Consider the following 26,415-nt stretch of genomic DNA (forward strand, 5'->3'; position numbering starts at 1 on the left):
TTTATATCTTAGCTTCTTCCCAGAGAAGATGCAGGACCCATCAATCAAACAGTTGGTAGCTGAAGTCATTATCACTGAAATTAAGGCAATTATACACAAATGAATATTAATGAAGTACATAGTAGAAATTAGGGTCAGTTCTTAACACTTGAAAAGAAATTGTAGAAAATCTAAGTTCAATGTTAATCCATTGAAAGATACCATAAGAGCACACCTTCCAGATTTGACTATACTTTGCTTAATGGAGACTGCATTGTGGTGATGTTTTATGAGAGATTGTTTAATATCTGTATTATGGCTTTTATTTGAAGATTCCTAAATGGCCTATAAGCCTACATTTAATGTAGTGACACAATGCCCTGATGAGAAACAGGCACATGGGCCCCAGACGCTGCTATTTTATAACTTTGAGAATGATATTCATTACACTGCACAGTGTCTTTGTTTATAAAATAAGAAGAAAATACAGGCTGATCCCCATGGCCGTTTTAGTTCATCCACTCTATTATTACTGGATCTTAATGTGGAACAAGAGCAAATCATTTTAAGTGCTTTGAAACAGTAAAGGATTTTAGTAGAACATGGCTTACCAGGGGATTCGTTGAGAAATCTATGAATAGGGAAAAATATGAAAATACAAACAGTCTGAATTTTCTACATGTGTGCAGATAATTAGAATGTGGTAGAAAGAACTTCTCCAACAGCCTCCAAGCATGGGTAGTGCCTGCCCGGACTCCAGGGACCATGTGCACAGCAGGGGCTGTGTGAATGGCTCTCCCGGGCCAGGGCTGCACAACGTGCATAGACAATGATGCTGGCTCTGCATGGAGAATGAGGTTGGATTGATTTCCCACTTCAAACAACACTTTAATGCACAGGAAATGAGCAAAGGAAAAGGAAAAGGCAAGCAAAGAAGAGGAGAGGAACCTTCTTCCACGATAGCTCTAAATGTAGAGCTGATTTGGAGCGCACAGACCCTTAGGTCAGCCATACCACGGCTAGCAAGCAAATCAACTAATGGAGTCCTTAAAAAGTCCTAGAAGATGCTCTTGTTCTAAAGCCAGGAAAGAGCAAGAATTAGCGCAAATGAGCTGCCCCTCCTGCAAGGGTCTGAAAATGATGTTCCACAGGACAAAGGGGGCTGATGAAAATGACTGGGGCTGGAGAAAGCACAGACGTTTGTTGTGTGGGAGGAAGCAGTTGTTCTGTCTGAATCCCACCAGCTTATTTTGAAGGTTCTCGCTTTCTTCCAGAAATCTCAGTTGCAGGAGAGAGACAGTATCATCACAAAACTGTCAACCTAAAGGGATGGATGTTTGTGGCCTGGAGGATTGGAAGAAATGGTCACACTTAGAAGCAGGGTTACAGGGCAAATGCTCTCTTATTTCTCAGACTCATACCACGCTGCCTCAGGCAAGACCCATGCAGGGAAACCTATATATCAGCCTGTTTAAAACCACATGGGCTGTAAGAAGACACTGTCCACTTAAATGTCTATTAGCCACACTTGTCAATTCTTACTTTCACTTTCAATTGTTAATTTTCTCAATCTTGCCTAAATATTCTAGAAACTTGAAGAGATGTGGTGTGTGGGTGTGGAAGCTACTGATGTATCTAATAAAGTGTGAAGGAAAGTATGTGTGCTTACAGACACATAAGTGCATATGCACACATACACAGGTCCATAAGCACACATGTTCACACACACACACACACACACACACACACACACACACACACACTTGGGCAGGCATTAGTACATAAGCCCCAACATACAAACACAAGATTTTCCGTTTGAAGCTGACGTTTGAGACCAATTAATTGTGTACATAAACTGCTAGTGAATAAATAATAATTTATTTATTGGTACTCTACCAATTGGAGTCTAAGTAAGTATGCGTTAAAATGATTTTTAACTCAACATATACAATCAGTCCAAGACAAGATTCAGTTCCAGCATTGTGGTCATAACTGCACTAGTTCTTTCCCGTAGCGGTCAAGCTCTGGTGAAGATTACACATGCCAGGAGGCGTCACACTTGCTTAATATGGAGTCTAGGACATTTCCTTTACATCTCAGGACAATAAACATGATGCTTGTGTTCCTTTCATTCTTTTATCCAGAATTCCTAAGAAGATTTTTTTTATTAGTTGGATACTGTGCACACTTAGAATATTTTGAAACAAGCTAATTGGGAACTGAGCCACCAATAAATGTGTAAATAATATTTACAGAGATGCATCGCCAAAGTCTCTTTTTTATATGCTAGGAAAGAATTCCAAATCACACTCAGGAAATCTTGGGGCATCTCCAAATTCTATATTCCGGGAGTCATTGTCTGTCTTGCTAATACTATTTTCACTAGGATTTCCTTATTTATATCCATATTATATATTGCCACAGAGTGAAGGCAATTTCACTTAACTGTGCTATTTTGAAACCATGAACTAAGTAGACTTATGACTCAAAAGATACCATTTCCACCCACCTGGCTACTTTTCCATTTCTGTAATTTTTAAAAAATATTTTAAAATAACCAATCACCTTTAAAACACAGAAAATCTGAGGATATTATATCAGAGCCATGTACGTATTCAGCCCTAAGAAGTGTCATCTGCCAGATAACTCCAGCTTGTTTTCCTGCTGTAAAAGAAAAATATATTCACCAACTCAGCAAAATGACTTCCTCCCCATCGCTTCACCTCTCTTCATCCTTCCCCAGGGATAATGGGCTTCCAGCAGTCGGGAAGTGCAGTGCTCATTATTTTTATGCCTTTACTGTACTTCACACCTTCATAAATACATATGCCAAGTACAATGGATCAACCAATGTGCCTTAGACTTTAAAACAATATCCAAGTTTCAGTCACTCCTAAGTCCCAAACTATGTACACGTCTGAACTCCCTTTACTAATTTGTTTTACTCTGGACCAATTATCAGGGCTTCTTATTTCCCCCTATTTCCAAAACTGGGTTATGAAGAGACTAGCATTGCCGCAAATATTCTGAACCTGTGTAAAATGTCTCTGGTCCACGGTTTCTGAAAAATCACTCCTGTTGTGATTTTGGTCTGTATGCTTTTATCCTCTCTCTCTCCAGAATGACTGTTATTTCATTTTCATGGACATAAACTTGCCTACTTCATACTATATTTGTTTTCTTGTCACAGAAGCTGTAGTGTATCACGCGGTATAGCCTTTTGTCCACATATGTTTACTTTCTAAATGTTCATTGTTACGAGTCATGGGTCTGCTTGGAGGCCTCCACTATCGCTACCGGATCCTCACTGGGACTGCTGTCAGATATCCCATTGTTGCTGTGTGTCAAGGAGATTCTTAATCTTTGAATCTGCAGGTCCAGCCCCTTCATGTGTTCCAGCAGGTCATATATGGGGTAGATGTTGGGGTGAGGTTCACTCAGAGGCCTGGATCAGGGCCCGCTCCCGTGCTCTCAGGGCAGAGCCAGCTCTCAGGCTCCCATGTCCCCAGGGCTGGCCCACCTGCTCCCTCATCCTCAGGGCCAACTCTTTTGCTGTTGTGACCTCAGGGCCAGCTCTCCTGCTTCCATATCCTCGGGGTCAGCTCTCCTGCTCGCATTCAATTCGCCAGGTTGTTGCTGGCCTTCAAGGCCTGCATGGCCTCCTACTCCTGTAGACACTGGATCTCGTGGTTCACCAAGCAGGTGGCAAGTGGAAGCCTCTCAAAACCTCCCTTGATTAGCTCGCAGAAACCATTGATGTTGGCCCAGCTCAGCTTCGTGTCCCGGGGAACTTGTGGCTCTGTTGATTCGTGCCTCTTGAGTCTTTCACTCCATAGTGTGCTCCATCCTCCATGGGCCCCCGCCTCGGTGCTGCCCCTAGGATCCACCTCTGCATCATCCAGCTCTCTGCACTGAGCATGGCCCAGGCCCATGAGAGGAGGTCCCTGAGGCCTGTGGTGTGAGCGCTGCAGTCCTCCTTCGGGCTGGACTGAAACAGCACTCCCTCTTTGAATGCCATCTCCTTAGCCCACACTGGGCCTGGCCGAAACCCAAAAAGCAGCAGGGCAGCCCAGGGTCCGTGGGAGCTCACGGGAGCATGGTCCAATGGTCCTGCGGTGGGAGGGCATGGACAATCCACATGACAGGATTTCCTTCTTTCTAGGAAACACCAGCACTGTGTTTTGGAGCTCTTAGTGTGGTCCTTTGGTGGCCCTGCAGTCACTGCTATTCTACGGATCAGACACAGTGTGTGATCAATACCACCTTGCTTGAGGTCAGCTTGGGTATTTCTAATGCATTGTGCTAAGTGTTTCCTCCCAATCAGGCTGCTCTCAGGGGTGAACATTTCTGTGTAGCTCTGGAACACAATCGTCCTCCTCAGAATGCATGGAGGACTTCATCTTTCGAACCGGCGGACCTGCGCCCACCGCGCCAACCTGCGCCCATTACTCGTGCTATATTTTTTAACACAGCTTTACAGTATTGGTAAATGTACATAAATTTAGTGGAAAATGCTAATATAGGTGGATTTTAATTGGCATTTTGTTTGCATTAATATTTTCAGTCATTTGTCATCTATGAAAATTTAAAAATACACAATTCACTATATTTGCATGTATGTGTGTATATGCAAATACACAGATTTATTTATGATTATTTCTCTATTTATATTTTCCCTCAATTACTTATTTCTATTGTATTCTATTTTCATAAGTTTCATTGTCCCATCCACTAAATTAAATTTCATCTATTTATTTTTGTCTTTTTTTTTTTTTTTCTTAGTACACGTACTTGTCAATATTTAAAGCTAAAGGCCAACGAGAAAGCTCTGTGGGCAAAGGTGCTTGCTTTGAAGTTGATGACCTGTCCTACATTGTAGTAGGAAAAAGGTAATTTTAACACATGGTTCTTTGATTGCCAGAAGTAAGCCATGGTATAGTCACACACACACACACACACACACACACACACCCCTAAAGAAAAATATGATGATTGTTTTTAAATCTAAAACTAGTCATCATCATCCTGCCCTAAATAAGAGCTGACAGAGGGTGTTTTATTCTCATCAAGTTTGGCTCTGTGTTTTTATTTTCTATCATTTTATGGTAATCCAGTTCCTTTGTATTTTTATAACAAAGCACTAAGTTATTTTACTCTTCTTTTAAACGACTAATAAATTTATTAAACATATGTTTATTGATTTCCTTGAATTTAATTTAATTCAACTATATTTTCTGAGATGTATTCATGCAGTAATTATTCACTAAAGTTTGTTTTGTCCTATTATAATTTGTATTTTATCTTATTATATATTTTTTATTATTCTTTAGATACTTGTTTGTTTTCTAAGAAGAGACAGAAAAGACATGGCTTCAGATTAGAGGAGAGGTAGAGAATATCTTGGAAAAGTTGAAGAAGGGGAAACCATAATCAAAATATATTGTATGAAAAATGTATTTTCAGTAAAATAAAAATGAAACAGAAAGATTCTGTGATGATCAAGTATTTCAGGATTTATTTTCTGGATGTGTATTTTATTTTTCACTCTATCTTAACCCTCTTTTTCCTCTGTGGTGTGGTTTGTTCTCATTTCAAGAATGAAATACCTAATATGTCTTTTTATCTCTTTGAGGACAGAGATAACAGTTTCTTTTTGATTCAGCTTCCTTGTTTTGTCTTGTTTGAGGTGGTTGTTTGTTGTTGTTTTTTCTCTTTTGTTTTATTTTGTTTTACCGTGTTTTGGGTCCATGTTTCCTTTAAGCTGCTTATTCTGTTTTTGTTTTTGTTCTTGCTTCTTGTTGGAGGAGCTATACAATGACTGTCAAAATTAATATTTTTTTTTAAAGTGAAGAGCTACTTACTGAATTCCTCAAAAACATGGAGCACAAAAACATGGTGTCAACTCCAACTCCATATGAGGTGATTGTGGGCACCATGTGCTGAAAGTCCAACTACCAACAGGTTCCTTATCTCTGTTACTTTTTGATAAGCTAACAAATGTAGGGAAAGACTCTCAGTCTTTAGTCATGAAGACATGACCCTACGGTTCTGAAATTGAGGTCATTAAAAAGGGCAAAGGACTCCAATTTAACTGTTATCAGACACATGTTCTTTTTCACCATATAGTTATAGCTAGATTCTACCATCCCAGCGGCCATTGATGTCAACAGCCATAGGAAATAGACCCTATTTACTGTGGTAATAGCTTAGTTGCCCAAAGTCATGAAGAATGCAAAGACATTTACATCCTTGTTACTGTTTGCATATTCAAGTGTTTCCCAACAATACATGCATTAAAGGCTTGATTGTCAGTAATGCAGAGAAGCATCTATTTCATAAGGGTTCTAACATAACCAGTGGGTTACTTCACTGGTGTGAACTTATCCCTGAACAGGTCGGTTATCAGGAATTGGATCATTCAGGGTGTGACTTTGAAAGCTATATCTTGTCCCAGCCCTCATCTCCAGATTCCAGCCGCTATAATATGACCAGCTTTGCCTCATCAAATACTGCCTACCAAGCTGGTACTTCTTAACAGATGTTCATAGCAATGGGGCCAATCAGCTACAGAATGGAGCTTTATAAACCATGACTTGCAGCAAATTTTGCCTCCTTTAGGTTGCTCTATCTCAGGTATTTTGACAAAGAGACATATAGCTGACTAATAAACCCTCAGCCAAAGTTATCAAGTCTGCTCATAGCTTCCTCCTTCACTTTTCACATTCTGAGGCAGGAGTTGTTAGCTGGGCCTTTAATTGTATACGTTGTTGCATACGTTTTCATCCTAAGTAGTAAAGAATGAAACTTTCAGGAACCACTGAATCAATGAAAAGGCCTTAGAAAAAACCTCCAAATTTCTTAGCAGGTCTCATCAACCTTCTCATTAGAAGCTGCTAGAGCTTTATAGCGTGCCTTTTCTATCCTTTACCCCCACAAGCTCACAGCTCTTATTTACAAGTTAGAGGGATGTTTGTTTGTTGGCTTTTGTTTTGCTTTTGAGAATTTACCTATGTATTTAAAATATGCTTGAATGTTACCTTGCTTTTTAAACTTTTATTTTTAGTAAATGTCAAAGTTAATAAGGTTTATTATCTTCCGGGATGCCCACCACTCCATTTACCCAACACAATGACAAACCTTGTGAGTAGTGTTTGAGTCCTTCCTTCCCACCAGGCTTTCTAATCAGGTATCACTGTTCAGATTTTGCAGATGAAAAGATAGACATTTGGGGACAAGTTACTCCCTGGTGCTGTGACTTGAAATCAGAATTTTCTACCACCAAAGCCCATTTACAACAGTCTAGCAGCCAATTTCCTCTGTATATATTTAGTCTTCATATGAAGGCCACTTGACTAAAGGGGTCTAAATCTGCTTTTGTGAGCATGTCCCTTTGTGTGTATCTTTGGGTGAGTATGTCCATGTGGTGTGTGTGTGTGTGTGTGTGTGTGTGTGTGTGTGTGTGTGTGTGTATTCATGTCTATATATAGGTGAGAAGAAAGTTCCTAAAACACAGGGCCACCATGGTGCTGGCTTCAGGCAGTGCCACCTCTTACTCATTCACCTCCATTCTCTCTGCTCCTTCGACAGATTCTAATAAACACCTTATTTCCCTTCTCACTGACGTCCTTTTTCTTTTCTTAATATTTTCTGCAGAAAATGCCTATTGTGTTTAGGTAATGGATGTGGCAGCATGCACCCTGCTTTGTAACACTTGGGGCCACGAGCAATAATTTTACTTTCAAGGGAAAAGTGATAAGAACCGAGAGGATGAGAAGGCTGTTCTGAGATATCACAGAAATAAATGTGTGGGAGCCTCTAAGTTCCTAAGAGGAGTCATGGCACTTTTGTTGAAGAAACCGTCACCAATAAAGTCACCAATAAGTCTTTCAAAGGCAGAAGCATCATCATCCATAATATTTCAAGTATCTGCAGGAGCAGATACATAACAGTCAGCTAATGCATCGTGATTGGGCTAAAAGGGTTTTTTGTCGGAAGATCATAAATTCATGCTAACGTTACATATTTTATAACATTTCCAAGTAGGTGGTGTGGTCTTATGAATAAAAAAAAACCCACTTATTTTATTCATTATCATAATGAATCACATATATTATACATCTCAAAAAATCCTATGAAGAAATCACATTCTTTTCTTCACCCCCAGATCAGCATTTCATATCTCTGGTCAAGTTATCAGGGGGCCCTTTCTGTGTCTTGTGCACAGCAGTGTCACACTATGTATACCATTAACAACAGAGTTTCTTGATACATTTGGGAAAATACAAATCACACATAGTGAGAGCCTTCTGGTTGTGAGCTACTAGCATACCAGGTGGGTCAGAAGAGAGAGTGAGTGCACAGGAACGTACTACAAATGCTCTCCCCACCCCAGCCCAGAGAATGGAAAACAAGGCACACCCACAAATAATTTTTTTCACATAGCTGTTGCCATGCCTCACTTAAATGGTGCCTCATTACTGAATCCAGCCATGGCAGCTCTAACTATAGCAGAGTCTGTTCCTTAAACCCAAGCCCTCCATTACTCTCTGCCCCTACTTAGAACTTACTTGAAATTCTAAGTAACTTAAAAACTTACTCACAAAGAAGCTTTAATATGCGTGGATTATATATGATTTTTTTTTTGTTTTTTGTTTTTTTTTTTTTTTTTTTTTTTTTTTTTTTTTTTTTCATTTAGAGTGTAAGTATCAGGAGGCAGGGGGACACATTTTTTTTTCACATTCCCCAGAGATAATTCCATTTTTGTTAATAACTGTGTAATTCTGTGAAGCTGTTATTTCTCTTTCCTCATGTTGATCCAGAAACCAGAACTGTTATTTTGGGCTTGAAGCAATCTCTCAACTTGCCACAACTTCATTTCCAAGCTCAGCACAGGCTTTGGGGGCCGCACACTCAGGGAATCGTGTTTCCAAGAGTGGTGGTGTCTCTCCGCAGTTAAAATGCTCTTTCTATGTGAAATCTTCCTGAGTTCTCTGTACTGCTCAGCAGCAGCTGGGAAGTGAGTCACTTGTGCAAACTCTGAAAGACTATTGATAAAAGAAAAGGGATGGCATTTGCTTCTGGCGCTTTTACTCAAAGGTATGCGCCTGAAAGTCAGACAAAGATATCATGCACTGTAGGAAGTAGGAGCGATCTCTGAAGACAAAGTAGAAGGATATTCACAGGGCTGGAGCTTTTCATGGGAAATTCACTGTGCTTTGTGACAGAGACCAGCTCGAAGATGGAAAGATGAATGAATGGGGAGTTGGCGGAGGCAACAGAAGAATGGAGGCTGAGGGGTGAAACGGCTCTCATCTCTCCTGTGCCGCGACCTTGAGTCTGGCCAGGGCTTCTGCAGGCATTCCACACCACTGAGAAGCAAAACCCAAGACCCAGGCATCACTGCAGACACTTGTAATGGTGGCCCAAAGAGGGAGTTAACCCCGATGCAGATGGATAAAGCCGATCAAGCATGTGTCTAGTTTGACAGAAGATACGGAAAAATAGATAAATGAAAGGTTTCCCAGAAGGATATTGGTTAGAGGAAGGAAAGAAAATTGCCCTAATTTTTGTTATATTTCAGCTGAGGTTTCAGAGGAAAATTCACGAGAGAAATTAGCTGACTCTCAATCAGTGTTCTAATGCAGCCATTTAGAGTGCTTCACGCTGCTTCATTGCCCAGGTAATTACTTTTCATCAGCCTAGAAGTCTCTAGTACTTTCAACTGGAAAAGCTAGTCTACATTTACCCATGTTAGAAGTCAGTTATAAAACAGTATTGACCCAGTTCTGCTGTCATCTTCCACTTCAGCACAGGCACGTGTGGAAGAGAGCCCTAGACATTAGTTCCGGCTACTCTCACGGGAATTTTAAAAATGTCACTCGATAATATGAGTGGGCACTGCTGGTCTTCTGGGCCCAGAGGGGCCGGTGGAGACTGATGCACCAAACAAGGACCAATCATCAAGAGGACCTAGGGCCCCTGCTCAAATGTAGCCAAGAGGCAGCATAATCTCCATAGGGGTCCCCTAGTAAAGGGAGCAGGGGCTGTCCCTGCCATGGAATCCATTGTCTGCTCTTTGGTCACTTTCCCCTGGTAGGCTACCTTACCAGGCCACAGAGGAAGAGGATGCAGATAGTCCTGATTGGTTCAGATCAGGCCAGGGTCAGCTGATAGGGGAGAAGCCGCCCTCCCCCATGCCCCCCCCCCCCCGCGACTAGGGGAGGGGAATGTGAGGGACCTGGAGGAGACGAGAGAGGGGGCTATGATAGGGATGTAAAGTGAATAAAATTTTAAAAATAAATTTTAAAACCGAGTGGGCAAATAGTTAGATGAGTATGTTAGGAGTGTGTGTTACCATAGGGACACTTAGTAGATGCTGCGTGCCACACTCATCCGCTCATTCACTCATTGCAAAAATACTGCAAGTGAAACAGTTTCTCGTTTTATTTAAACACACAGTCTAGTCTGTCAGTGAGGGTTCAATTAGAATGTCCCCACAGAGTGGCCCAGATTGAGGAATTGATTATAACGGGATGACTATGACGTAAAGATCTGCCTGAGCAGTCTGTGTATGCTCGCACAGGGTGATGGGAACTAAAATCTACTTTATGGGGAAATAAGATCTGAGGCTCCAGAACGGACAAATAGGAGCCGAGCCGCGGTGATGAAGGAAAAAAACCAAAAATCTCTGGCGGCTTTCAGGCCATGGACTCTGACCATGTGTGTGTATGTTTCTGAAAAAGCTAGCGGAGTTGTTCTTCTTGGAAGCCTGATTGGCATTTGAGGGAACAGGAGAAGGGGTTCCGGGTGTTCCCTGTGGGCACTGCCAGTACTTGACAAGGTGAGCCTCTGAAATCTGTGTTGGATTTAGGAGCAGCCAGGCCTGTGTTCACCTTTTGAATACAAAAACAGCTTGCGGAAACTACTCAGGTAGGCAGTTCTAACTTAGAGTCATACACGGAGAAGTCTGGGAAATGAAATGATAGTACAAGAGAGCAGCCAAGGTAAGAGCAGGATGGAAGGGGGCTTGAGAAATTCTGCCTGAGTATGGAGACTAAGTCCTAGGCATCTCGGGCGGAAAATGTATCCTTTTTATACAGTAACTACTACAAAAGCTTTTGTGCATTGTCTAAGCTCAACTTGGATTCCTTCCATTTGAGATGTAAAGAGATCTGGTGAAAGTGTATGTTGTGTACATTGTATTTAGTGAGTATACACTTTAAACTGGACAAACATAAACACTTTATGGAAAAGCACTGTCAAATGTATTTATATTCTCAGAATAGTCAATTTGTGAATGAATGAGAACTTCATAAAGATTGTATATGTGATGGAAGTACAAGGTGATTAGCATTGACTTGTTTCCATAAATCCCATTCACATTAAGAGTGGCAAGCCTATGCCCAAATGAGTGAGAAGTCACTGCAGCTCCAAAACAGGTCTTCTGGACCACATTTCCTGTCTCTTTCCTCCCCTACTTCTTCCTCTTCCTGTCTCCTCCCCTCTATACAGACTGTCTCGGCAGTACAAAGACCAAAGCATCTGCATCCACTTTGAACATTTGCTAGCTGTTCATTGCTCAGTAACATGCCTGATGCTATTGTGGGCCAATAATTTAACAAGTCAAAGTAAAATTAATCTAATTAAATAATTTAGTAATTAACATCAAATTTTCCTTTGCTGTCAGTTCTGAAAATCCAAGATTATACAGTACTGTAAGGAAAGACTGAGCCCCCGAGGATTACTGTGCTCCTAGATTCATTTAATTTCTTGAATTTAATTTCTCCAGTTTTAGATATTAGAGCTACATCTGGGTCTTTTATGGTCTATAATGCACATGTCTAGAGGCTAAATCTCCAGTAGGTCTGGCCACTGGGGCCTCACTGTAGAGATTCCAGATATTTCTGGGAAAAAAGATCTCTTAATGCATTTATCATAGTCAAAGGAATAATTTTTAATACCACATAGAAGTTGCCCAACCCTAATCCCCCAGTTCTTGATTTGCTGATCAAGTCACTATAGACGATTGGAAATACAGATGAATAAAAAGCCCTGGGTTCACGGGGCTTCTATCATATAAACGCGCAAAGACTACCCTATATCTGAAGAGGCCAAAAAGAAAACAAAACAAAATACCTATTCCATTTTTCCTGTTCTGCCCTCTGATGTGTCCTGTGCGGGTTTAACTTTTTCCCAGGTACCAGTTATCCATACATATGGAATAGTTGGTTTACAAGGCTTCAACTGGAGGCTTGCTTCCCTTTTGTTACAAGAAGTCTCCCTGCAAGAAGCTTTCAGTATTTATGCAGATGCAGAGTTTCCGGATTCTATCCCACTTGTAGTTTCGTGCATTTAAGAATGCATTAAGGTTTCAAGCAAGTTCAAGTGCCACTGAGACTCAGAAGCGAAACTATGCCATGTGCATTCATTTATATTTGTAAGAAAGTACAAACATACCACAATACTTCATAGACTTAATTATGCCTTAGTAGACAGATTGTAACATGTGGGCACCTTACATCAAGAACGCTGGAACATGGGAATCTTCTCGGGGATAAAAAAAAAAAAAAAAAAAAAAAGGTCAGTGGACACTAGATAAGCAACTGAGGACTTCAACCACATGTCCAACATAATTGTAAGCACCTCCGTAGAAGTGATCGCTCTGTGGTATTTCTTTCTTGATACCTTTTTTTTTTTTTTCATTCCCTAGTTTTCTAGACCATATTGGGAAGGAGTTTGTCTGTAACTCATAACGACTCATTTAAATTAAAAAATAAGTTAGCTTTAGACATAAAAACACTTAAACCAGTGATCAATTCATGTTGACTGTCAACTTAATAAACATCAAATAAGAGTAGAATAATAAACTGGAAAAATTAAAAAAAAAAAAAAAAAGACTATCAAGGAAAGAGCCAGAAACGTACAACATAGGTTGAGCGCTATGCTTGTGTGGGTGATATAAGCACCCAGAAGGGGAAAAGACTCCTTTTGTAAAAACGCCACAGGTGGTGATGTTCGAGTGCCCTAGCCTAAGCCAGGTAGTTGTCACTTGGAGACAGCCCCTTCAAAAATGTCACCCAGCATTACACCTAACTTTGGCACAAGCTTTTTTATTTCTTTAATGGTGGTTTTTGTAAAAGACCTTGAGTAAATGAAAACAAATTTCTATTACCAATATGAGTACAAATGGATTTAATCTTAATTTAGACCAAGAGTTTTGTTTGCTTTTTAGAAATCACCAAGTTATGATTGGAGCCAAATGTATTCCAAGAACAAAATCACTGCTTCAAAAAAACAAAATCTAGTAAGTAATATCAGCAATGTAGAAGATGTAAGGATCTTATAGATAATAATAGAATTGTGAGAAAAACATTAACTCTGAAGAATGGGTGTTATGTGCCATACAGAGAATGCAACTGATGGTGATTCTCCTGAGTGGACTTCACTTCAGTGTGTACAGTAAGAGTCTGAAATATAGCCAGCAACATTAAAGGAAAAAAAAGAGATGTGCAGTGTTCATAAGAGACTACATTATTATTGTCACATTATTTATGCAGTTCAAGAAAATCAAATATGACAAGTTGAATACCAGAACAATGGAATTAATCTATTAAACCAATAGATGATCTCAGTGTAGCCCTTATACAAAATGCTTTCCAAGTAGTATCTCAGTCTACCTACAAAGTACGTTATAATTGTAAATTCCCTATGCATAGTATAATAAACCAGAAATTTATTACAAAATGATTTTAAAAACCAATATAATCACTTGTAAATAAAACAAAATCTCTGCTAAATCATATTCAGTCATATTCAGCTCTGAAGCTAAATCAAATCTGCAGCATCAAGTTATTAAATTTAACTACAGGAAGATTGTATGCGTCACGCTAATCTCATTGCAGCTATTGGGTCTCTTTCAGGTGTGGTTGGAGCTTTATAAAAAGCAAAATTCATTTGTTTAATTACATTTCTCATTAAATAAGAAAGAATGAAACAAAAATTAAACTCCACAAACTAAGAAAGTTGCATAAAAATAAACTTAATAAATTAATAGTGACTAAATTTGAACACAATGGCACTTTTAAATGTATGGGAAAACATTTTATTTTACTTTATTACTTCTGTTATGTGGTGTGTGTGTGTGTGTGTGTGTGTGTGTGTGTGTAGTCTCCATGGGGTTGTATGCACATGTATGCACAGGTGCCCAAGGAGTTGTTATTTACATTGGTACTGCAAATTTCCCTAATCTTTTACTATAACTTAAATCAAAGAAAGTTTTTTAGTGGGGAGGGGTTGTATTTGCCTGTCTCACTGATGATGGTTATCAACACGTGGAGGTTTTTACACACCTGCTTTCAATTAACGCTGGTGGGATGCAAAGCATGAAATCCCATAGCTTCTCCCCAGATGAGCATGAGCCTCATACAACACAGGGCTATCTTAGAGGAATCTGGAACATTGGTGTCATTGCATCCCCTGCCCAGCTGCTTCATGGGAATCTTCCTATCTTGCTACAGGCCATCTCCTGGAGAACAAAGACTCAAATCCCCATGAGTAAGTGATAAAAGAAAGTAAGGAGTGGGCAATTTATCAAGGTCTGAGCCTTGAGCTAAACAGCTTAAAGGAATAAGGCACCTGTAGATGTTTCCTTTGTAAAACACAGTGACCTTGCCTAGTAGGAAACAGCATCCCAACCTTCAGGAGGAGCCTGAACAATCAGATAAGCAGCTTGGAGAGGTGGGATGGTAAGGCAAGAAAACTGCATCCAGATGGTTTTCTTCCCAGATGAGGGTGGCTTGAGGCAAGCAGGGTTACTCTTACCCTAAATGTGCATTTTTATTTTGGCTTAGTCAGTACTGAGAGAGTGTGGGGACTGTGGGGAAGGGGGAGAATGAGGCACTGCTCAGGGCATGGTTCAGGGTGGGTGGAGCATTAGCCCCTTCTGAAGATTTATACATGTGAATAAACAGCCTGATTTTTACTAACATAGCCAAATGCTTCTCTAATGATTACTTAAATAAGGACAGCTCTGCTGCGAGAACAGTTTATAAAAGCCAATTTCCTAGGCATAAATGGTGCCCGCAGAACAAGAGTTTTCTAAGCCTTGACTCGGTGTGGAGAGTTGAGAACACTGTCTTTTTATATATGATTGTGAAAAACAATTAGTTCTTTGTGGTAAATGGAAAGGACTCTCCAGAGGAAATTCTTAGAAATGAGTTTATCAATCAAAGCCCAGGGGAATTGAAGGGAAATAACTTGTAGAGGATTTGGAAAACTTTTTCCTGCCTCCAATTAGAAAAACAGTATATGTCACCCCTGATCTTTACCAGTTGTAAGGCAATGTTGTTTCTTTTCTCCTCAATTTTATCCCCCAAAGATTTGCTGGTACACTGAGTGCTACAGTTATGAAGATGAATGAAAACCCTGAAGTGTGTCAAAGACATATCCACAAGAACTTGTAATTCATCCTGTGGTTTCTTCTGCTGAGATTTTATTGCAAGGATTTAAAAATATCGGTGAGAGCGTTGGCATGTGGAGTCATCAACCTGAAATAACTTAGCATCAAATCCCTAAATGGCCTTCCTGATTGGCAGCTTTGCCCAGGCTGTGGAGTACCATTCCCTCTTTCTTAAACTGATCTGCTCTCTATATAAAGGAGGCAACACTTTTAGCTAACACTCTTGACGGTAATAGATCTTAATGTGATTCTGTTCCTTATCGGTAAAGATCCCATTTCTATAGACACCAAGTGAGTTAAAAGGAACTTCCTGGCTGTCTATGGTATAGATACCAGGAGAACTGAAGGGACTTCCTACTTATCTATAGTAGCTACACATAAAATATAATGGTTCCGGATGGAATTAAACTTTGGGAACCTTCTGTTAATTCTCTCGTTGCACAGAAAAGCAATTAAGTTTTTGTTTTTGTTTTTTTTTGTTTGTTTGTTTGTTTTTTTTTAATATACCAACTTCTTGACAAAGGCTAATAAGATAAATGAATCTTTCAGAATTCGTGACTTAGGAAAACTGCTTGTTGTTTAAGTATTTTTATCATGTTAAATGTGAGGATTTTTAATCAAGCAAATATATCTTGCTTGATTTTTTCTGAAAAACACACAAAGAAATCTTTGACAATCTTTGGGAAATTGTCAATATACTGGAAATCCTAACCAAAGGATTTTACATTTCGCAAAGCTGAAAGAAGACTAGAAAACAGCTAGTTCTCCATGTCTGTATACTCTGCACCAATAGAGCCAACCAACTCTGGGTCCACAGTGTTCTTCAAAAATGATACAATGTAGAGCAGGGTATGGTGCAAGTCGGTAATCTCAGCACTTGGGGAGGCAGAGGCAGGAAGATCTCTGAGTTCTAGGCCAGCCTGGTCTACAAAGTGAGTACAAAGCTACACGGGGAAAGCCTGTCTGGAAAAAAAAGAAAGAAAGAAAGAAAGAAAGAAAGAAAGAAAGAAAGAAAGAAAGAAAGAAAGAAAGAAATAAGAAAGAAAAGAAAGAAAAGAAAGAAAGAAAGAAAAGAAAGAAAGAAAGAAAGAAAGAAAGAAAGAAAGAAAGAAAGAAAGGAGAAGAAAGAGAAAGAGAGAGAGAGAGAGATAAAGATAAAATACAACCAGAAAATGTATAGATTTTAAAAAATTATCAATGGCTAAATAATACAGAGTAGCATGGGTGTCACATGTCTCTTGGACCCTGTGAGTGATGTAGAGGTTAGTGAAAGTAGAAAGGCACTGTTGCCAAGCTTTATGCACAAACTCCATCATTATCTAATTTAGGAGCCCACTGAATAGCTGTTAATACTAACTGTATCAAAGATCTGAAAACTAAGATGGTGATGCCTATAGCTGAATGCGGTGAAGAAATCATCTGATTACCGGGTTTGTTTTCTCATTGCCCAGATAAAAGCTGTTGAAATAGGTGTTATCCTGGTTTTAGAAAAGTGTTTCAGGCTTTTATTTCTCATAGTTCTTTGACAAATCACAGAATGTTAGCCAGAAGACATGTGTTTTAAGCAATTTGGTGACTGCTTGAATGCATGCACAATTTGGGATCACTTCACATCTTTTGTTTGTCTAGGGAGCACTTCATGGTGACCCTGTGTTGGGTTGCTCCCTTGGTTCAATATTCATAATGTTCTTACTGACCCCAAAAATGTAGAACATGGCTTTGACAGATGGAATCCTTAATAGAGCTGGATCTGAGCAATGGAAAATCAAAAGGCAAAATGGTCTTGGAAGTTTGCAATGTGGGCCCCCAGCTGTTGGGATGAAATCAGACATTTTAGTGCACAAAGTTGCATAATTGGGGTCAAGAGGCCATTTGCATCAGTACTGAAACTTGGAAACTGAAAATTTCTGAAGGTTTTATTTTAGAAACAGTCCAACCTGAGACAGTGGTCTCATATACCAATGCTTTCTTTCACTGAATTTGCATTAAAGTGTACATAAAATAGTTGGAGTCAAGGGAAGTTCGGTGTTCAGTCCTGTGTAGTAATGGTTCCAGTTGAGATGTGGTTAAGTTTGATATCTTAAACAGTATGGAAAAGAGACAGGAGGAATAAAGACAAGGAGAAAATCTTAGGTTAATGAGTATGGGGACACATGAGAACAAAATGTGGCTGAAGGGAATACAGTCATTCATTAAAAATTCCTTCACATACTAACTAGTGATTAACCTACAAGATTTTGATAGTACAAAGGAGGGGGTTTCAATCCATCTTTTGAATTCACAACTGCTTTAGAACAAACATATGGATTTTTCTAATGTTAGACACATGAAAAAGAGACTAGAGACTGCAAAACAGAAACAGAAAGGCTTCCTGTGAGGAGAGTATCAGGCAAGACAGTTGGGATGGTACGACAGTTGGAAGGTTTTGCTTGTGGCTCTCAACTTTCTTAATGCTGCAACTCTTTAATATACTTCTAGTTCTGGTGACCACCAGCCATTAAATTATTCTATTGCTACTTCATAACTGTAATTTTGCTACGATTATGAACTGTAATATAAATATCTGATATGCAGGATGTCAGATATGCAGTTCCCAAAAAGGTTACAACCCATAGATTGAAAACCACTGGCTTACTTATCCCATCATTGCAGAGTGTGGCAGTCAACTCAGCCTGTATCCAAGTCTTATCCATTTTGGACAACATACTGTCTGTAGAGAGAGCTGGGGCATTTTTGTTCAGTGGCTAGCTTGTCATTAGTGAAGCTATCTCCAAAAGGAGATTATTGTGATGCTCTTCATCTTCACTGAGGTAGGCTGGAGTTGTTGCCAGAAGCTGGCATGTCTCAAGTCAAAGAGGCCTTAAATCAATTTAAAAAAATTCTTCAAATGCCATAGTCTATAGGTCGCTGAAGTTCTTTGAGGACCATCTAGCTCTTTATTTATATTTATATAGTATATAATCATATCTACCCTAATTTTCTGCTTCACAATTATGTCTGCCAGATATACTGGGCCAAAAGACTGTAGATGATTCTGCAATGTTATAAAAGAAATGGATGACTGACCAGGCAGTAAAAAGTCTCTGTCATCTCTTAGTTTTGGAAGCTGCTTGTCTACACTTCCTCCTTAAGTAATAATTTTATTCCTTTTCAAGTCTCTGATGGGGTTGAAGACTAGATCATCATACTTTCACAGCTAGGATTAACTTCTTTAGGATTTTAAAAATGTTTTAAGGTCTAAGAAGATGTTTAAGTTGATAAGTGCAAGATATGACAGAAAATGAGTTAGGCACAAAACTTTAGGCTTACCCAGATAGGATAGACAGTATTTTCTTCAAGGTTGTCAAATACAAATGAGCTAAACATTTTGAATGTAGCTTTTAAATGTGGCTTTCCTGATTTCTTCATAACTGTTCTTATTGTATGTAGTTTATTATAAATAAAGTCCATATGCAAAAAAAGGAAAACCACTGAGTTAGAAGTCAAGGACAAGGAAAAAGCTATCTAACTGAGTTATCTTGACAATGCCTTTGCCATGGTACTAATCTGCCACATTCATTTCATTGCTGTAACGTTGCTCCTTCCATTAGACCTGCTGAAATTTCACCTCTCCTAAATTATATTTACCTTTCAAAACTTGCATAACAACTTCAGTCACCATGCCCACCCCAGCCAACACATTATATCTACACTGGCCCCAAGAGTAAGTTAACTGTATCACCTCTGAAACTGTTAAATGCTTCTATTGTGATCAATCCACAAAGCTTAGGACTATCCGTCCCTTAGAGCAGGGGCAAACTGTCTTGTCCCAGTCTCTGATCATGCTTTGAATTCAGGATACAGTAAATGCACTAGCCATGGTGAGAGATATCTTTAATCACAGCACCCAGGTAGCTGAATGGTAATCACTCTGAGTTCATGGCAAGCCTAGGCTATGCAGTAGGACCATATCCCCAAACAACAAAATAGCATGGTGACAGCTGAATAGCCCACTTCTTTAGTGAAAGGCCCTGCCCACTGACTACAAACACAAGACCCTTCCTTTGTCTCTTGTTTGATTTCCATCTCAAAAAGCAGGTTGTTGTCTAAGAAAGTACCCCAAACTCCCAACCCTCCAGGGCCTGACTGACTAGCTTGTCCTTATTCTTATGACACTGACTAGTTAAAAGTCCTGGGTCCTGTGAGTGGCACTGGTTCCTGCACAACCACTATGCAAGCTGTGATGACTTGGTTCGTAAGAAGTCTAAATACAGCAAAAACATACTTTTGTGTCCGAGTACCCAGAAATCTGTCGAGGTGTCTTGCTTCCTCTCTTTACCTTTGAGGATATTTTTTTTTTCCTCCCTGTCCATTACAGTTGTTGAAAGCCTTAGGCAGGGACAGAAGTGCTCCGGGCTCACTGGTATACACTCTAGTCTCTTCTCCCCTGGTGACATATCTTCCCTGTCGAACATACCTTCATCTTGTTACAAATAAGCCTGGTGGATAGGACCTGCCCAGGGAACAATCAGCATGCTGGTGATTGCTTTGAAAGCAGTATTACACTAATGCAGTATCTCATTAGAACACCTTTGCTGGGAGCTAGAGATTTCTTCCCAATCCAAATGGAAGACGGTCCTGTTCATTATGTGTTCAGAAGTGCTGCTTCCCTGTGCCATAAAATGGCCTGAGGAGAGAGCATCTTTTGACCTTTGTAATTGCTACAATATTATGTCCTGTGCTTTCTCCATTTGTAAAGAGCAGTAAATATTGCAGATCTGCACTCTTTTTTTTTTTTAAGCCTAAAATGCAATTAAAATACATAACTTTCTCCCAAAGTAATTTTACGGATGCCCCACTACCTCATGTCTGGAAGTAGTATGTGTAGAGGGAATGTCCTGCAGGTGGCAAGAGTCAGGGTCCATTTGAGATAATTCCCAGCACATGGCTGGGGGCCTTAAGTTGCAGAATTAGCTCAACCAGGGATCTGGCTCCTGGTTTCAGACTCATTAAGATAGTCTTGTCAGGGTATGTGTGTGATCGCTTTCTGGACTGCAAGCTAAGCCCAATAAATTGCTGAACTCGGCTTGAAGAAGTTAATTACCAAATCTGGTGCATGTGGTGCAGAAAAAAAAAAAGAGACAGGAACTACAAATTAATGTGCAGACCAGCAGTTTTATTTTTTAAATTAACTTTAAAAATATAAATTTTCCTCAACTACCGCCCACCCCCAAGCACAACCTGAAAACAGATTTGAGTTCTTACTTTTTTCTTTTCCAAATTGCTTCCATGTGTGGCCTCATAGAGCTTGGAAGCACCCTTGTACATGGTTCCTCTACCCTGTGGTCCCACAAGTGTAGACAGAAGTGAAGAAGAGGGTCCTGATCTTCATCTGATCTCATTCCCTCTACTGCTCTAAGTTGAACACAAAATGTCTTCAACTAGAAGTTCTTGAGCTCTTATGCCTTCCCTGGACTGGATCTGAGCTCATAGGGAAAGCAGAGCAGGTCCTTGGGTGCTTCTGAGAATACTCTGCAAAAGTGGAGAAATGTCTTTCCAGCCTCACTTCCCTGTAGTACCTAGAGAGCCCCCTGGAGTCACATGTTTTTCTTGGCACTGAGGAAAAACAAAGAAGAGGACCTAATCCCTCCACTGAGAACTTCTCAATCTAATTAAAAGAACAGAACACTGGAGGCTGCTGTGTGAAGGTATTGATAGGCCCAGGACAGCACAACTACCCTCCGCCACAGCCACAAGTGACACAGATCACAAATATTTGGAAAGAAAGCACCTGTTTCCAATTTGTGAATTTCCAATCACCATTCCTTACACAATACAGAAGTTATTTACAGAGCAATTGCATTGATTATTTATTAATACTCATCTACAAATTACTTGAAGTATCTGGGAGGATATGGTAGGTTACATCCAAACACTGCAGCATTTTAGGGTAAGGACTTGATCATCTTCAGTTTTGCATATCCTGTAAGGATTTGGGACACATTCCCCATGGATAATGAAAGACAGCTTATGACTTAGAATCTTTGGAACCACTGAAGCACGAGAACTGCTGCGTGTGGTAGAGTTTAAATAACCTTTGATAAACAATTTGAGAGGTTTCAAATTCTGGCTCTATTATTTCATACCAAACAGCTCCAAGAAAGCTCCTCAATCCTCGTGCCAAAGGAACCAGCATTTCCAAGGTATTTACTAGAAGGCAGGTGCTGAAAATCTGAGGTGTGTAATTTTTCAGTTTTGTTATGTAAATATGGCCCACTTAGGCACAGCTATACCAATTTAATGGATATAGAAATTGAGGCTGAAGAAATGTAGGTCGTGTCCCAATTGCATAATAGTTGTAAAAAGCAAACGAAGATTTCAAATGCCATTTCTTAAATTTCACATCCTTGATCCATCCACACAACTGTGCTATGCAACTGGAAAATAGGAAAAATAAAATCCGATATTCCCTGCCATGAGGAAAAAGTATACACACTTAATCCATATTCATTCTAATTCTTCAAGTGCTGTATTCATTACTTAGATTTTTGTTTTCAACCAGAAGTAAATTCAAACCTTACCATAAATTTATTGCTACATTAAGAATTAGGGCAAAAAGAACAGGGCTAGAAAACAATTTCTTGCCACCATCTTTTTCTCCTGTCTTCTCCTATTTACTCTGGAAAGGCTTTGCAGTTGGCTAATGGTTATGGCATCAACAAAATAACTTCTCTCCCCTTCCTCATTAAACTAAACAGAAAAAAAAACACAAACTGATGTACTGCCTCCTTGTTGACTGGTGTCTCATTACAGAGGCTAATAAGAGAAAATACATTCTCATATACTGATCATTTGTGCTCAGAGAATTTGAGGAAAGCCACCTACTGAGTAAGTATCCATTTCCACTCTGACTTTGTGTGTATTAGTCTGGTCAATTTCCCCAAGCTGGCCTGATTAGGAAAGTTTTATTAAAACAAATGGAGATGAGACTTAAAGTTAGTCCAGAAAAACAGAAGCTGAGCCTGAACTATACTCACAATCTTTGCCCTTGGCCAGATGTGCATCCAACTTGGCAGAGGCTGATGGCAAAGAGTACAGGATATTCACTGACAGTGCAGGATTTTCCATCGTTCATTCCACTGAACTTTCTACCAATTCCCTTGTCCATGTGTCTGAGAGGAATGTACAGATCAGCTTCATAGCCACATAGTAAGAGGCACACAACGCCCTTCTGTGCCCCTCCTTCTTGAGTTCTTTGGCTCATGGTGACATATCCCATATCACATGTGGTTGTTATTTTCTTAAAAGCTCCACATTTATTTTTTAATATATATTTATTTTAGGCATATGAGTGCTTAGCCTACACGTATATCTGTACAGCACCTGTGTACCTGGTGCTTGCAGGGTCAGAAGTGTGGGTAGGTCCTCTCGAATGGGAATTACACACTGTTAGGCACCATCAAAGAGCTAGGAATTGGACCCTCATCTTCTGGAAGAGCAGTTAGTGCTGTCTCTCCAGCCCAATAAGACATTTTTAAACTGTGTCTCTAAATAACTTCATGCATACCTTGTCTTCATATTGCCAAATATAGCCACTAATTGGATTTTATGTAAGTAAAATATTGATTTTTATGTTTTAAGCTTTTGAGATTTCAACGATTGCTTATTATACATACAGTACCGGTTTAAGTATTGTATCCTTCTTAATGGTTACATAAGAGGTGCATGGATTTATTTGATTTTTAGGAAACCACTTGTCACAAATACACAAACAAATTCAAAGTACTTGCATGACAACCCTTAATTAAATAGATCAATATACAATATATCTACTAATTATACAGGTAGATATCTATTCCTTAACATAGAAATTGATTTTGCACATAAATGTAGCATGAAGCTTATCACATCTAGGTCCTAAGAGGAGGCTTTTGTGAGATTAATTGAATTGAAAACTTAACTAAATGTAATGCACATGCCTGCAAGATTTACTTGCAAACCATTTGTTCTTACATTAGTACGAACTGATTTATAAACGGAGAAATATAAGAGATGAACCAACCAAGTAATATAAATAGGGATCAAGAAAGAAGGTCAGTTTTTACTTCCATATCCAAAAATTCTGTGAAAGGTTTTGTTTGTTTGTTTGTTTGTTTGTTTGTTTCCTGAAAGTCTAGGTACAAATCTCCTGGATTTATGTTTGAATGAAAAAGAAAATTTGAAAAGAAGTGCCATTTTAGATTTCTAAGTTGCTTGTAGAAAATGAGGCATCTCAGAACCCAAAAAGTGTTCAATTCAACAGAAAGTTTTAAGAGATGACAATAAATAACATTCCTACAAAACAAATTCAAGGTAGTATCAAAGATATGACATAAGAACTTCCTGGTATGACAGAAGCATGGATGATTTCAGTAACAAGGTACTGAGGTATTTGGGGAGATCACAGATCCATAGTTGAGGAAGTAACAACACTCCTGACTTTCAAGCAGCAGGGACTTAACGTTCATAGGAAATGGGTGTAGATAATGGGAGCAAGACAGCAAAGACTCCATAGACACTTAGAAGTGTGTGAAGCACTATGGAGGCGTAGCTAATATAAACTGTTGGGAGGTTTGCTATTAAACCTGTATTGTACCTGTGGGACTGAGCTGGTAAAGCTCTCCCTTGGAGCATGAGGATCTGAGTTCAGATCCTTGCTGCCTATATACATCAGGATGTTAAAGCACACATCTGTAATTTCAATGCTACCACAGCCAGATAGGCGGTAGAGTCAAGAGACCCTCTAAAAACTCATAGGACTGCTGGATCATGCCATAGCACAAATAGATAACCCTGTGTCAAACAAGGTGGAAAGCAAAGGACTGACACCTAAGACTATTCTCTGATCTTCATATTTGTTTGGTAGCACATACACCTACACACACACACACACACACACACGCACGCACGCACGCACGCACGCACGCACGCACGCACGGACACACGGACACACGGATGCAAGCAGACCAAATTGGGAGAGGCATACGTGCTTTTGCTCTTTCCACTGTGGTCATATTGGCTGGTAGGGTAGGGTCCCTAATCTTTCATAATCCAAGCACCAGGATCTGCAAACTCAGATGATAAATTATCAGCAGACTCCACACAGTAGGTCTCCATCAAGCATGCCTGTCTGTCAGGGCTCTTCGGGTTACTATTTTTGTGGCAAAACATCATGACCAAAGCAATTTGAGGGTGGTATTTATAAAGAGTACACTTCCACATCACGGTTCACCATCAAAGGAAGTTAGGGCAGAAACTCAAACAGGGCAGGAACCTGGAGACAGGAGCTGATGCAGAGCCCATGGAGGGGTGCTGATTACTTACTTGCTCTTCATGGCTTGCTCAGCCTGATTTCTTATAGAACCTAGGACCACCAGCTGAAGAATGGGACCACACACAGTGGTCTGGGCCTTCTCCCATCAATCACTAAGTAAGAAAATGCCCTACAGCTATATCTTATGGAGATATTTCTCAACTGAGGTTCCCCCCTTTCAGAAAAAATCTAGCTTGTGGCACGTCTACATAAAACTAGCCAACACAATTTACACTTTGTCAACTTGATACAAAAACACATCCCTATTAAACCATAACCCTTCCTCTTTTTCTTTTTCTTTTTTTTGTTCTTCCTCAAGGTGAGTATCAATTTTTTAAATCCTACAGTCTTTGAAAATTCAGATACTTAAAATTTCAGTCTCTAAAAGTCCAAAATCCCTTTTAAAAATTGAGTCTCTCAATTGTAGGTTTCTATAAACTTAAACAAACAAAAAGACAAAAAACCTAAATACTTTCTTTGTTCAAGACAGGAAAAACTAGGGACACGGTCACTATATGAACAAAACCACATTCCCAACAATGTAAATAAATCAGTGCCCAGTGTCTGGGAGTCACATACAGTTTTCTGGGCTCCTCCAAGGGCTTGGGTCACTTCTTTGGCTCCTCCCTCTGCAGCCCAGTTTTCTCCTGGGCTCTAGCTGGCCCCTCCTCTTCTGTGGTTCTTCTTGTAGTCATCCCATGGTATTGGCATTTCCAAAGTGCTAGGGCCTCTTCCTGCATCTGGGTGCACTTTGGGTGCACTCTCACCAATAGCCTCTCCTGGGCTCTCCTCTGGGACTCCAGGCCTGCCATACAGTGCAAGCCTCAGCTGATCTCCATGACCAGTACTTTGGAACTCTAAAACCAGTACCACCTGGGGGACTCTTACAAATAACAAGTTTTCAGCTGCAAGCACAAGGTACAGCCTTGACCACCTCTGAAGCACAGCTTCAGTGTGTGGACTCTGAGAAAACACTTTACAGAAGATTTCACCTCAATGATGCCAGTCTCTTCTTAATCACCACTAATTCTTTAGCTCCAGCCATCCAGTATCTACTGGCCCAGTAACACAAAAGTTTAATTGTATCGGTTCTGGTCTCTTGCTAAGCACAGCTAATGCTTCAGGCCCAGTTAACTAGAACCACAGATTCTCAACTCAAAAGAGCCAATGGCCCTCACAGAGTCTTTAAACTTTCCTCTGAAACTATACAAACCAGGCCTTCATCATCTGCTGTGCTCTCAATATTCTTATGTTCCAAGCTCCTACACAACAAAGCACTCAATGGCTTTCCTAGCCCAAAGTCTCAAAGTCTTTCATTGTGGACCCAAAACATGGTCATGTCTGTCACAGCAGTACCCCACTATCCTAGTACCAATTTCTCTTAGAGTTATTGTTGCTGCGGCAAAACACCATGACCAAAACAACATGAGGAGGAATGAGTTTATTTGTCTTACACTTGCATATCACTGTTCATCATTGAAGAAAGTCAGGACAGGAACTCAAACAAGACAGGAACATTGGGGCAGGAGCTGATGCAGAGGCCATGGAGAGCTGCTGCTTATTGGCTTGCTCCCCATGGCTTGCTCAGCCTGCTTTCTTTTAGAACCCAGAACCACCAGCCCAGGAATGGCACTGCCCACAATGGGCT

Source organism: Acomys russatus, chromosome 1 (assembly GCF_903995435.1).
Source record: "Acomys russatus chromosome 1, mAcoRus1.1, whole genome shotgun sequence".
Classification (NCBI taxonomy): Eukaryota; Metazoa; Chordata; class Mammalia; order Rodentia; family Muridae; genus Acomys; species Acomys russatus.